We start from the raw sequence: 14677 nt of genomic DNA, 5'->3' as shown, positions 1-14677 counted from the left end.
TCGCTCATCATATCCATGTAACTAGTGTACCGATCTGGTGACCTCCTCTTCCTGCACTATGATATGGGTGCACCCACATTCTCTCTAGCATCATGCATCAATCTGTCAGCTTCTTTGGTGCTCTTCCTTCCATCTTTGGATGTCTCTGCATGAGCGAGTGCTTCCACTCTCTGCTCCTCTACATGTGACTACTCCAAATCATCCCAAGGTTCTTCCTTTAAAGCTAAAAGCTCCTCAACTGCATGTAATAGAAGCTCTCTCTCAAGCGAACATCTCATGACCTTCTATTCATCGAAATTCACTTCTCCATGAACCATCTTCATCTTGTGAGATGGTAGGTACACTCGATAGTTGTGAGGTGTATCAGTGTACACCACAAATAAGCCCAACTTAGTGGTTGACTCTAGATTTTTCCTTGCATCCTTGGTAACATGATAGTAAACTGATGAAACAAATATCCTGAGGTGTGACACATCTGGTTTCTTCCTTGAAAAATATTCTTCTGGTGTACTCATCCTGAGAATCCGATGATGACTCTTGTTCTACACATATACAATTGTGTTGCATGCATCAGCCCACAAGTGCAATGGTAGACCCTAATCATGTAACATCGCCCATGAAACTTGCACAATGCTTATGTTCTTCCTCTCACCCCATTCTACTATGGTTTATGGGGTGTTATTAACTCCCGTCGAATGCGTTCTGATGCACAAAAGTTATTGAACTCATTCGACACATATTCTCCACCATTATCGCTCCTAAGAGCCTTCATTTTCTTGCCAGTTTCTTTCTCAACAAGTGCTTTCAATTCACAAAATTTAGAGAATGTCTGATATTTCTTATGCATGAATAAAATCCAACACTTACATGAGAAATCCTCTACAAATATCACATAATACGTGTGCTTGGTCGTGGAGACTATCGAGAACAGTCCACACACATCTGAGTGAACTCTTTCAAGGATCGCTTACGCTCAACTGTCCTTATCATGAAAGGTGGCTTTGGTGTACTTCCCCGATGTACACCCTTTGCATGTATCTCACTATTCTAGTGCACCCTTGGGAAGTCTTGTAGAAATATATTGCATGATCTTCAAGGCTCCATGGTGCAAATGAACCAATCTTCTATGCCGTAATTCACTGATGTCTCATCTCTGCACCTTCTCTGCTTTTGTGCTCAATGTTGCACAATATTCTACATCTAATTTGTAGAGGTTCTTCACCTGAACCCTGATCCACTTCACTTGTCCTGTGGCTATGTGACGAAGGAAAGCCTTTCCTTTGCTAAATATCACATCGTAGCCACGGTCTTCCAATATAGCAATTGAAACTAAATTCTTCTTCAGACCCGAAACATACATGACATATTTTAATGTGAGAGGAGAACCAAACTTTCTCTAAAAAGTAACAGTACTGATGTCGGTCATATTGTACCTTCCACCATCTCCCATCTTGATGTGCATGTGGAGGTCCTTCTCCTCCAAGTCATTGAAAAATTCTTTGTTTCTAATCATATGGAATGAGGCTCCACTATCTAGATACCATGCACTACCCATCACCGATGTCACCATGCATGCAATGAGGGTGAAATTTAACTCGAATTATGAAGCTAGAGCTTCACCTACCGCTCCTCTTGAGGGTTTCTTGTCAGCCTTCTTATACAGACACTTCGTGGCATAGTGTTCTAGCTCATGATAGTGAAAACCTTTAATCTTCGACAAGTACTTCTTCTTGCCACCCTGACTGGAATCCCTTTTGGATTGGGATTTATTCCCTTTCCCTTTATTTTCCTTTCCAACCAAAGCATAGTTCTACTCATCAGCATGCTTGAATGAGGTTCCATATCTGGTGTTCCACCTTATCTCTTCTTGCACCAAGTTAGACCACAAACGCTCCCACTTTGGTAGATTCTCCCTCCCATTTACCAAATCATGGTAGTTGTTCTAGCTCTTGGGAAGGCCTAGAACTAATAGGCTAGCTAGATCATCTTCAGCAACTATAATACCAACACTCCCAAGCTCATCCTAACATTGGGTGATCTGATATGATCATATATTAAATACTGATGTAGAGTTGATTAGCCATTAGTGAATTGAATGAAAACCGAAAGCATGGAAAACGAGGAAAACTAATGGAGCAGAACACTTTATGACAGTGGATAAACCATAAGAAATATGCAAAACTGAAATGAAAACAGGGAATACACGGATATACCAGACAACGATATTGATTATGGACTTCGTCCCTGATGGACTACATCTTCGGGTCCGCTTTCAAGATGGGCGACCTTTTTATTAGGAATGAGAAAGAAGAAGTGGATTACATAGTGAATTATTCAAAGTGAATTTGCACACAAGGAATTCTGACTTCTTTCAATAGAAATCTCTTTGAACCAACTTTCCAATGTTGCTTACGGTTTCTCAATCCGATTCCCAGTGCTCTCGAAATCCTGAAAACAAAACAGACTATATCTCTCTAGAACTTGCACACAAACTATCTCTCTCCCTGGTTTCAATGAACAGTCTCGCCTCTTATAGGCATGCAAGTACACAAAAACCACCTCTGCTACATTTTGGATGAATGTGCTAGCTTGAAGGGTCGAATTTGGTTGTTTAGGCCACCTTAGGCCACCTTGGCTCATTTTGCCATGGTATTAAAACAAATAACAAACAAAAACCCATATTAAACATTATAATAACTCGCAAACTGTTAGCTATCAGCTAACCGGGCGGAGGAGGAAACACGTCATGTGAACACCTGTTGACTTTCGGCGGTTTCGGCTTATCCCCAGTGGCGGTTTTGGCTACGTTGACTGGCGGTGCCATGTTAGCAGGCTAACTCCCGGCGGTTACGGTCTCTGCGTGGTTTACAAGCCCGCGGCTTGTTAACCTCCGCATTGCTCACATGCTGATTGCTCCCCGACACAGTAACAGTCACGGTAAACTCCAACCTGCTAACTGAAAACCTTTTGCACTATTCACATGATCTCCGACGCAGTTAGGAAGCCGATATGGTTAAGGACTGTAATATTTTATTTGTATTGTTTTTATATGGTTGTAACAATAGAAATAGGCCGAGAGCTAGGTTTAAAGCTTTAATACAATATTTTTGTTTACAATGTATTAGGACTTAGGATTTTTAATGTATGGTTTATGGATTAGGACTTGACATAGGTTTAGAGCATGGATTAATGTATTTTGTTTAATACATAGGATGTAAGATGAATAGGATTTGAGCATGGGTTTAGAAATAGGTTAAGAATGTATTAGAGTTCTTAGGGTAGCAAAGAATAATAGGATAGCTTAGGAGTTAGGGTTTCGGTCTAGGCTTAGGAAAATAGTTTCATTTAACTTTCAAGACCCATGTCAACTCTGCACAGTGACATCGGCGAAATTGAAACCTTCACCAGACGATCGACCCTAAAAAATCCTTGTGGTCTCCATGCGACATTCATCAACGTTGCACAACAACGACCATCACATCTTTGAAACTGACACTGGTGACGACGACAAGACTATGTCGTCGACCAAGTACTTTAACTCAAACCTTTTTACACAATCAACTATATCAACCATAAATCCTACAAAGTCGAACGAAAAAACACATGTCGTCGACCAAACCCTAGTGGAACTGTCAATGACACAAGTCGACAACTAGGTACAACATTACATCAACTAAACGCCATGAATCCATAACATTACCTGAACAACCTGATCATTACCAACATTGTCGATCTGTTGAAACTGAACTGAAGTGACGATGACACTGAACGACACCTATGAACACTTATGCAATTGGATCGATAGATCCTCCTGGATCATTCTTCTCCACTTGAAATCTTTTGGACCACAAAATTTTGACTAATTAAATAGTCGATGAGGGTATATCTCCCTCCCTTTCCATATTGACCTGAGATGTACCAATGCATTCGATCAATCACCTGCATGCGATGACCCTGATGATGCTGACCATGATACATTTTGATTCGGTGACCTGTTTCTTCCATCCATAGTATGGCCAACTTGCGACGATGGGAAAACAACCTGTTATCAACATGGTAATTGTATTCTTTCCACAAAGAATCATGAGTTAGTGATTCAAAAACATCTTTAAAAACAATGTTTGTAGAACTTTGTTGAATACATCTGATTGGTATTAATAATCTACTTTCCGGAATAACTGAAATATTCAAAGACTCCTTTGATTTTGACTTCATCTCAATTACTTGACTTGATTTACTTTCCTATTGACTGATTACTAAATGAATTTGCTGCCCATAGCTCATTCAGTTGTGATGTAAAGACTGTTGCAACTTAGTTTGATTCTGAAAGTATCTAAGTAATTGTTGATTTACTTGGATCACTATGTCTATTAACTGATATTTCCAATGACTTACACTTTTAGTTAATGCATTAGTTTTCAAACCTTGGTAAGGTAACTTTAGATCTGCTTTTGAAAATGCTTTGTCATGAAAACTTATAGACTTCCTCTCCACTTGAAGAGAGGCATCTTTACTTTTAAAAGCATGAAATGATGATGTAATACTAAAAGAATGCGACATTGACTTTCCCCAATACTGACCTGCACCCCTGAAACTGAAAATAAACATACCATCTAAACCAAGTCTCTGATTAGACTCACATGTACCATTCCCTGCAATACATTGATGATGATGATAGCTTCTATAATTCAGTTGAATGAATGAATTGAGATTCATTCTGTCTTTAAGAATATGTTCGTAGGACATTAAATGTATCTCATGTTGCTTATCCTGTTCATGAATAAGATTTCTTGGAAAATAATCAACCACCTTAACCAATTGATCTATAAACTAAATCTCGCATCTTGAACAATCAACCTGTTGTTGTTCCTTAATAACCATGAGTACATACTTACTTGAACTTATCAACAGTTTAACTTGATTTAAAACAATTAAATCCAAGTTTGATTTGACTTTATGTGCCCTAACAATAAATTCAACCCCTTCTTTCTTTAGGTGATATTTATGTTCTCTTTTGTAAAAGACTGCATCTCTATCATAAAGATAAGGACTCCCTAAGACAACTCCAAAAATCTCTACTGGCACCACATCTACTTCCACTTCATCAATGAACTTAGATGTAATTGCAAATTTTAACCGAAACTGCTTTGTGACATGTATCTGAGTTGATTTATTAATCCAACCTAATGGATATGGTCTTGGATGATTATGTGTTTCCAATCCCAACTGAGTAACTATATGCTCAAATATTAAATTTGCTTGTGATCCACTATGAAACATTGTCTCAATTTTTGTATTCTTAGCAGTTATCCTTATGTGGAAGAGTTCAACTCGTTTATCCTCATGTGGAGGATTTATGTTTGAAGAAGATACATTAGATTTCAAACTTGAACTAGTATCAGAAGTTTTACCTGTCATAACCATGGCGGTTATTTTTCGTTCATCACCTAAATCTGAACCGAGGTCTTGCTGGATTGTTGCAATGGCCTTCTTTTCATCCTTTGCCTTAAGGAACTTTTTGGGCTTAAGTTCTGGATGAAGTTTCCAGCACTTCGATTCATCATGACCGATTCTCTGGCAATGAGAACAGGTAGGTCTTTCCTTCTGAACGATCGTTGATTTCTTAGGTTTCTTATTCATTTCAAATGCCGCACTGGAAGAAGAAGAAGAAGAAGAGGATGATGGAGATGATGGAGGTGAAGGAGGTTTATCATTCTTTCCTTTACCTTTGTCCTTCTTCGATGCCTTCGAAGAGGATGTTGCATCTTGCGCCTTCTTGTCTTCATACAATTCTCCCAACATATGTTGCATAGTTAAGAATGCATGCTGAAATTGTTCCTCACTCATCTTAGTCTCAGTGTTTTCACCTGCATCAGATCCTGACATGGTCACTTTCTAATTTCTGGATTGATCTGCTTAAGGATTCTTTCTCCTTGTTGCGACTTAGACCTGGTTAACATTCAATGGCGACTCTACAAACAAAAACCTACTCTAATACCAAATTATATGATCTGATGTGATCATATACTAAATACTAATGTAGAGTTGATTAGCCATTAATGAATTGAATGAAAACCAAAAGCACGGAAAACGAGGAAAACTGCTGGAGCAGAACACTTTACGACAGTGGATAAACCATAAGAAATATGCAAAACTGAAATGAAAACAACAAATACACAGATATACCAGACATCAATATTGATTATGGAGTTCGTCCCTCATGGACTACGTCTCTAGGTCCGCTTTCAAGATGGGCGACCATTTTATTAGGAATGAGAAAGAAGAAGTGGATTACACAGTGAATTAGTCAGACTGAATTCGCACACAAGAAATTCTAACCTCTGTCAACAGAAAGCTCTATGAACCTGCGCGTAAACTATAAACTCTCTCTCCCTGGTTTCAATGAATAATCTCGCCTCTTATAGGCCTGCAAGACACAAAAACCACCTCTGTAGCATTTTGGATGAATGTGCTAGCTTGAAGGGTCGAATTTGGTTGTTTAGGCCACCTTAGGGGCCACCTTAGTTCATTTTGCCATGGTATTAAAACAAATAACAAACAAAAACCCATATTAAACATTATAATAACCCACAGACCGTTAGCTTTCAGCTAACCCGATGGAGGAGGAAACACGTCATGTGAACACCTGTTGACTTCCGACAGTTTCGGCTTATCCCCGGCGGCGGTTCCAGCTACGTTGACTAGCGATGCCAGGTGAGCAGGCTAACTCCTAGTGGTTACGATCTCTGCGTGGTTTACAAGCCCGCGACTTGTTAACCTTCGCATTGCTCACACGCTGACTGCTCCCCGACACGGTTACAGTCACAGTAACCTCCAACCTGCTAACTGAAAACCTTTTGCATTGTTCACATGATCTCCGATGCGGTTAGGAAGCCGATACAGTTAAGCACTGTAATATTTTATTTGTATTGTTTTTATATGGTTTTAACAATAGAAATAGGCCAAGAGCTAGGTTTAAAGATTTTAATACATTATTTTTATTTACAATGTATTAGGACTTAGGATTTTTAATGCATGGTTTAGGGATTAGGACTTGACCTAGGTTTAGAGCATGGATTAATGTATTTTGTTTAATACATAGGATGTAAGATGAATAGGGTTTGAGCATGGGTTTAGAAATAGGTTAAGAATGTATTAGAGTTCTTAGGGTAGCAAAGAAAAATAAGATAGCTTAGGAGTTAGGGTTTACGTCTAGGCTTAGGAAAATAGTTTCATTTAACTTTCATGACCCATGTTGACTCTGCACAACGACATTGACGAAACTGAAACCTTCATTGGACGATCAACCCTGAAACATCCTTGTGGTCTCCATACGACATTCGTCAACGTTGCACAATGACGACCATCACATCTTTGAAACTGACACTGGTAACGACAACAAGACTATGTCGTTGACCAGGTACTTTAACTCAAACTTTTTTACACAATCAATTATATCAACCATAAATCCTGCAAAGTCGAACGACAAAACACATGCCGTCGACCAAACCCTGATGGAACTGTCGATGACACAAGTCGACAGCCAGGTACAACATGACATCAACTGAACGCCATGAATCCATAACATTACCTGAACAACCTAATCATTACCAACATTATTGATCCGTCGAAACTGAACTGAAGTGACGACGACACTGAACAACACCTATGAACACTTGTGCAATTGGATCAATGGATTGTCCTGGATCATTGGGTGAACTTGCTCAAGTGGTATTGTGTCTCCCTTCTCCATTTTGATCTTCCGAAGCTTGTCCTTCAGTGCCAGCTTCTTGTGGTCACTATTGTTCTGAAACAAGTCTATCAAGGCTTGCCACATTACATATGGTGTATCCTTCCTGTAGAGATTCGAGACAATATGATCTCCAACTCCTTCTAGTATGATTCTCCTCACCTTTGCCACACATTTCTTCCACTCTACCATATCTTAAGCATCAATTTTTGGAGGCTTAGGAATATCATTGTCTATGAATTCCTTCAACCTATTGTCTTCCAACACTGCCTCCATCCTGTCCTTCCAAGCAATATAACTTGAACTACCCTCAAGGGAATATTTGAGTCTCAATTCATAGAACGACATCCTATTGGCTCTGAAGAATGACCCTGCAAATTCGATTTCACCTGCAAATACAAACTCATATTCTTCTCTTCTAGTGTAATTTCAGCTATGACACCATGTAGAAATTCCTTGTAGATTCAAACTACTAATTGTAATTTTTAAAACAATAGGCTTGAATCTACTCTACTCATCAGCGCAAACAATTAATCGACCAAGAAATCACGAAGCATATAAGAGAAAGAATTCAATCAACACATTACACAATGATTTCCTCGGGAAAGCAACAACGAAAAACCCTTGTTATCTGTATATTGCATTAGTCATAGAATATGAGAAGATTACAATGCTTTTCTGAAGCTTGAGCAACCTCTGCACTATCTCTATTTGTCTCACAACTTCCTAGACAAAGCTTGGCCAATACTCAACCATTTTTTTGCTTTCCCAAATCCCTTTTTCCTTACACTATTTCCTTGGGAATTAGCCCCTATTAATTAATGAAATTCCTCAATTGGAATTGCGCAATCCATTGTAGGTCTTCCTCTGACTACGTGCACCACCTTTACAATTTGGATGATTATACAACTGATAGAACACTACCCTTGAACTCCAATCTCAACTAGGTAACCCTCATATCTGATATGCACGAGTTATTTATGGTTGAATCATTAGTTAACTGGTTGAACACATGAAGCAACACCCCATTGTTAGACCTCCTACTAGTTCCTCCAACAGTTGGAACTAGTTTAACTAACTTTAACTCAGTTAAACTGAATTAATTAATTACAACTCAAAATAAACTCAACTAGGGATCCTATAAAGTAGGAGCCACTCTACATGACTCAAGTTAGACCCTCAACTCGAATTAACTGAACCAACTAAGTCAAATTAACTTAGTTAACTCGTACAAGTTGTCTTGTGATGTGGAATTACAATTTTTCTCCTAATTTAATTCAAGGGAAAATTAAATCATGATTTTTTTGTTGCATTTTCAATAGTAACAAAACATATTTAGAAGTTAATAACAAAATCAAAATATAACAAATTGACTTTAACTTTTTATTATTAATTGAGCCAACATTTAAATGTTTACATGCTTTATATTACTTTTAACATTTTATTTATTACTTTTAAGCTTTTTTATTACTTTTAATACATTAGATTAAATTTGTTAAATGTCAAATGTTAAACATTTACATGTTAAACGTTTACACTTCACATCTACCCCATACTGGGTTGTAGATCGCCTCTCAATGCAATTAAAAATGTTAAACATTTACATGTTAACAAATTTAATCTAATTATTAAAAGTAATAAAAAAAGGTTAAAGTAATAAATAAAATGTTAAAAGTAATATAAAGTCTTCCAACATTTAAATGTTAGCTCAATTAATAATAAAAAGTTAAAGTCAACTTGTTATATTTTGATTTTGTTATTAACTTTTGAATATGCTTTGTTGCCATACCATGGCTTATCAGTAAATACCACATGGCCAAAAACCATAACTTCTTTCACAATCAAAATATTTTATAACAATATGGCATGATTCTTAACCATGGAAATTCATCCCCACTTTACCATTGATATTCACCCTAGTTTACAGTGGATATTATTAACATGTAAATAGGCTTTGTTACAATACCATGGTTTATCAATACCACATTCCCAAAAACCATAACTTATTTCATAATCAAAATATTTTATAAATATTTTATTTTAATTTAATTTTATAGTCTTTTTTTTAATTGATTATAAAAAGAAAAAGGTTATCATTACTTTTTAAGATATATCTAAACCCTTTATCCTCACTACTACTAAAAATATTCTCATAGAAATTAAACTAGCATTTGCACCAAAAGGGTGCAAACACATGCCAATAGAAGTGTAGATGATTGTAGAGTGACGCAGAGGTAGCACTGCAGGAAACAATGATGTGGACATGGAAGGCATGAGGAATCAAGAGGCCACAATATTGGTAAAGTAGAGCGTTCCAAGTATTGTTATAACTATTGCTATAGAGACTATGGATCAAAGTTCAGATTCTGATATATGTGTGTTGTAGGAATGATTAGTTGAGAACATCATTTATGGTTGTAGCAATCACATCCTACATATATTATTGTTGTTGTATTGTCAAGCGGTTGTGGATTTTATTGTTATTGTTGTGTATCATATGGTGAGTGAGGATTAATGAGTATGTTGGTTGAGAGAGATTGTATGAGTAGAGTGCATGTATTGATAATAGAAATATGTGTTGAGTTAATAGGGTTTTGTTTTTGTTATTGATTAGTATTGAATTGCAGTGGACCATAGTTTGAAAAATAGATGAAACGAGGTCTATGAGATGAGATTGAAGGTTAGGGCCTTTAGTGGGTGAGTGTTGGATTGCATATTGAGGGTGTAGCGACTTCCTTTAGGTATAGACCATAAAACTTGGGAGTGGTGGGTATGAGAGACATATTGGGAGTGGTGCTTCTAGTAGGTGGTGGCATGCAAATGCGTAGGAGTGGTGGCTTCCAGTAGGTTGTGGTTTGAAAATTTCATATAGGTAGTGGCATGAAGTGAGAAGCTTTTAATGTGGTTAGTAAGTAGTGGACTAGTGGTGGCAAGTAATCATATGTAAAATAAGATTTGAAGATTAATAAGAAGGACAAAGGTGAAGACTATTAGTCGATGATGGTTTTTACCCTTTGGGTTTCCACCTTATATCCTATGTCCTCATATGTATGGTGTTATTGTTGGTTGCTCCTATGTTTATCTGCTGTGATGATCTCATGTTTATGTGCTTTGATATGCTACTTATATGATGGTGGTTATTTTATTAGTTACTTATATATGGTGATGCGCTTCTAAAAATTAATGATCTAATTATTGTGTAAGAAAAGGAAAAAATTGGTAGATTTTGCTCATCGAGCACAATAACTATTCACCCCCCCCAAGTATCATTCATGCTGCCAACGTCAACTTTCCAATACATAACTCCTCACTTTTCACTAAAACCACATTGTCATGCAATCCAAGAAAATGTGGCATCACTTTGTGACAAATATATCCAAACATTAGTATGAGATAAACATTACAAATGAAACATTGTTACATAGAAAACCCTTTGGTGCAATTGATGCACAAAATCCTAATGTCATAAGGTGGCAAACATAACCCAATGTTGTAATGTGACCAATCTAATTAACATTGTAATATTGCAAACATATCCAATGTCGCAATGTGATGAACATAATCCACTATTAGAATGTGCTACATATAACCATATATGACAACATTGTCAACTATATTCAACATGATCAAGCATGGTAAATAATGGCCCACCATAGTCATCACATTGAACTATATTCAACAACGAAACAACATAGCTAACTATGAACAAACATTAACAACCATGGTCAGACATGGTTATGTATAGACATTGTTAGGAATAGTTAACTTCAAACAACATGGTCAACCATGGAAAATTCACCAGTGATGGTTAAATGTTGTCAAAATTTGACATACATTAGGTGATCAACATGTTCTAACACCAACCATTGTCAACTATGGTGCCATGGTGAACTATGGTTGTTGTGGGCATCATGGTCGAGCATAATCATCTATAGGTAAACATGGTCAATGATGATCCACCATAGTAATCTTGTTCAACCATGTTCAATAATGGAACATCATAGAAAACGATGAGAAAAACATGACCAACCATGATCACAATTGGTTACATATGGAAAACTATTGTCAAGCATAGTTAACTTCAAACAACATGGGTAGCAGTGATAAATATGTCAGAGATGGTCATCCATGGATAATTCATCAAGCATGGTCAATCATTGTCAAAATTTGGCATACCTAATTTGGTTGGTGAGTGCTTTCTAACACCAACCGTAATCAACATTAGTTCCATGGTGAAGCATGGTCTCACCATGGGAATCATGGTCAATCATAATCATCTAAAAACGCATAAATAATAATCAATTATACTCAATCACATTAGCAAATTTTCAACCATATTCCTATATGATTGACATGTTAATAGTAATCAACCATGGGAAATATGGTTGAACATGGTTAGCCATAGTCAACATCAGTATCATGGTTAGCCTGGTCAACCACCATCACCTACATGTAAAGAGGTAATTGCAATTCTAATTAGAAAAAATATTTATAATTAAGAAGCTAATTGTAATTAATTGTATAATAATTATTTTAGGAAAGAAAGTTATTTAAGAATAAATTTTTGATGGGTTTGTATTTGAAACTTTTTTTTTTTGAATTAGTATTCTTAATTATCATATTCATATACATTATTCAAATAAAATGCATATAAATGAAATTCCATTCTCCATAAAAATACAAACAAATTCCATTCACCATCAAATTTATATCACTGTAAAGTTCTAACTATAATTTAAAATTCCTTTCAAATTCTTTTCAAATTTATAACCAAAATAAATTCAAGTTTATAGCGTGTTTAACTTCTTTCCATGTCGGATGATGATTCAACCTTCCCAATCAAATAGATTTGTTTCATTTGCTACAGGAATTGGTCTTTCACGTTGGCCATCTCTAGTTTCAATTGTCATTCTACAATCAAGAATATTTTATGAAAAGCAGGGTCACATCGCTAAAATATGCACAAAATATGATTATCGAAAGTTTCGTAGGCTTCAATGAACTTATAATTTTTAAATTTATACTATCATGTATCCAGTCCAGATATAGAAGTCTTGATATAGGAGATAGAATGTAATTCCTTGTCTTGCATATGTCAACTACATGGATAAGAGTTATGATCTCCACAAGGAATGCATCTAACCAGATCGCAATGCATGATGACTTAATTTCTAATTATATATGGATGATTTGTGGAGACATATGCCTTTCCTATATGCTTAGCCTTGCTATTGGTTTTCCTTAGCTCTGAAAAGGAAGATTACATATGCATAGCCTCCAATTCTTCCAAAATCTCGTTCTGTGCATCTCTAGAATACACGATATCAATATATCCTCCTTTTGAGCGAAAATATAATAAAATTTGTTATATGATACCCATTATTTAAAGCTTTGTCTTTCCTAAAAAAAGTACATTTATTTTATTTTTATAGTGAAGTTTATTGATAGTATTGATCTTGTAGTGTGCATATACTGATATTCATTTTGTCTTTATGTTGGGTGTGTAGCCTGATTATCTTCATGATTTAGAGGTCTTTGTTTCAGCCAGATGTATACCCCAGGAAGACTGTACACCCCTCCACGTGGGGGGCCAGGGGCGGGGGGGGGAAGGTGGGGGTGGGGGGTGGGGGGGCAGCAGGGTGGGTCTGGGGCAGCGCCCCCGAAGCTAAACATATATGTAAAATTGCTTTGTAAAATATTGTAATTTTGTAGTCAACGTGAGCCGTTCATTAGGCGAATGATCTGACGGTAGAATTTATGTTTAATTTAGGGTTTTTTTCCCTAGAAGGAAACCCCTCACTATATATGAGGGAATTGTATTGTGATTGTATATGTGTATTATGAGCGCGAAAGAGATAGAAGATTGTGTGAGAGCGAAGAGGAAATTATGGCGGATCTCGTGTAGGTTGTATCTCTTCAGTTTGCTAGATAATATAAAAGGAAGGACTTACTGTTTCTTTGTGGACATAGCCCAAATTGGGTGAACCATGTATATCTATGTCTCTCTTGTTTTATGCATTTTATTTGTTTGTGTTTCCCAATATTTTATGTGTACCATTGCTCTATAATATATAATTTTCTAACAACTGGTATCAAAGCCGAAGGTCTATTTGGCTGATAAACTCGCGGGAGAGAAGGGTTCCTAGTTCAAGTGGGAGCAATGGCAGAAGATGGTAGGTTTAGGGTTGAGAAATTTAATAGCCAAAACTACCAGTTGTGGAAGATGCGGATGGAAGATTATTTGTATCAGAAAGATATGTACCTACCATTGAGCGGAAAGACAAAGAAGCCGATGAGTATGACATACACAAACATTAGGGGAATTTTGAGGTCTAAAATGGGCCTCCTAAGAAAAATTTACAACCAAAATAAACGTTATAAGAACTAATAGGATTCAAGATGACGATGTCAACCATGGGGGATGATTTACCATTTTTGGAGTAAAAAAATAAAAATGTTAAAAAATAATAAAATAATAAAACTACTTTTTCAACTTGTATTTTCAACTTATCTCCCTAAGGTTTTACTCAAATCTCAAGCGGAAGCACTTGTTGGATGAAAATTTTGATTCCTCATCCAAGGAGTACCCATATTGCATATTTTTGATGGACCCTGCTACACGAAAAATGAGAAATGCATGAAAACACATGATTACAATCACACTTTTCATGTATTTCTCATTTTTCATGTAGCAAGGTCATCAAAAGTATGCAACATGGGAAATCCTTGGATGATGAATCAAATTTTGCATCCAACGAGTGTTGTTGCTTGAAATTTGAATAAACCCATAGGGAGATAACTTGAAAATATGAGTTGAAAAAATAGTTTTTTCTTTTTTCCCTCTAAAATTTGATGGCGTAATCTAATCTTATTTTATTATTTACACTCTTATTTTATAATTTCCTTAGGAGGCCCATTTTAGACCTC

The sequence above is a fragment of the Pinus tabuliformis genome, chromosome J, assembly GCF_031772625.1.
Source record: "Pinus tabuliformis cultivar Carrire ecotype Pingquan chromosome J, CPIR1, whole genome shotgun sequence".
Taxonomy (NCBI): Eukaryota; Viridiplantae; Streptophyta; class Pinopsida; order Pinales; family Pinaceae; genus Pinus; species Pinus tabuliformis.
Note: the sequence above shows the minus strand (reverse complement) of the source record.